A 1,220-nucleotide genomic window follows, 5' to 3' on the forward strand; every position below is an offset into this window, starting at 1 on the left:
TTTTTTTTTTTTTTTTTTTTTTTTTTTTTTTTTTTTTTTTTTTCTTTTCTTTTTTTTTTCATTTTTTTTTTACTTTTTTTTCTTTTGAATTTTTTTTGGAACAAGAGAAAATAATATACAAATATGATAAAATAAAAAATGCAAGTACAAAGGTCATGGTGTAAATACTTTACCGCTTGATTCTTCACAACTTATATGTCTCGATATCATAAACTTCTTGAATTCTCATCTTGATAATATTCACTCTCGTACAATAGTCTTCAACTTGTAAAAATTATGCTCCTTGTCTTGTTGCTATACTTGAATCTGAAATCTGCTCATTTATGTATTGTTGCTTGTAAACCTTGAACGTCTTCAACTTTCCTTCGAATTTGTGATGCTCCTCTTGTTGATGATGATGGTGTTTTTAGGGACCTGTTGGTGTAGAGAGATAAAGTGGATGGTGCTAACTGAGAACAAGAATACAAGTGGTATGTAAGTTAACAATTCGATGTCGCCATTAATGATTGATAAAATAGTACTCAAGAGATCAAAATAGTGCTTATATTGGTGGGAGGTTGGGTAGCTCACCATTCTACCCGGAGTTTACGTACGGTGATACACACTCTAAAAGCACATATTTAGACAGGTACAAAGATTTGAAGGTCGGTGCCTCTCATGATGTAACATGGGTAGTCTCCACTATAGGGGATCACAAATCTAATACCGAATTCAGTCTGCACCTCATTTTCCACTGGCATGGTTAAATCCAACATTAACTCTCATACAAGTAAGAAACCTGATCATGTTCTCTGTCATTTCTAAGTTCAGTCACTCTTATGAGAATTTCGATGTAATCTTAGCGACATGTGACTCTAAACTAACTACAAGTTGGAGTTTGTTTATTCACTATTTTACACAAAAATTGAAAATTTCATGAAAAACAATGCAAATGCTTAACCACTCCCCCACACTTAAACTTTACATTGTCCTCAATGTAAATTGAATCGTCCAAAGAAAGTCAAGGTGGGAAATCATAATGATATGCGACAAGAAATCAGAAAAAGTAAATACTAGACAAGAAAAACCTAAAAACAAGACAAGAAATACAAGACAAGAAATACTCATCCTATGGGTTGCCTCCCATTTATCGCTTGGTTTAAAGTCGTCAGCCTGACTTGTAAGACGAATTCCCCATACACCAATAATCGGAAAAGTTGGGGATCCACCCATAGCACCTG

Source organism: Papaver somniferum, chromosome 4, assembly GCF_003573695.1.
Source record: "Papaver somniferum cultivar HN1 chromosome 4, ASM357369v1, whole genome shotgun sequence".
Classification (NCBI taxonomy): domain Eukaryota; kingdom Viridiplantae; phylum Streptophyta; class Magnoliopsida; order Ranunculales; family Papaveraceae; genus Papaver; species Papaver somniferum.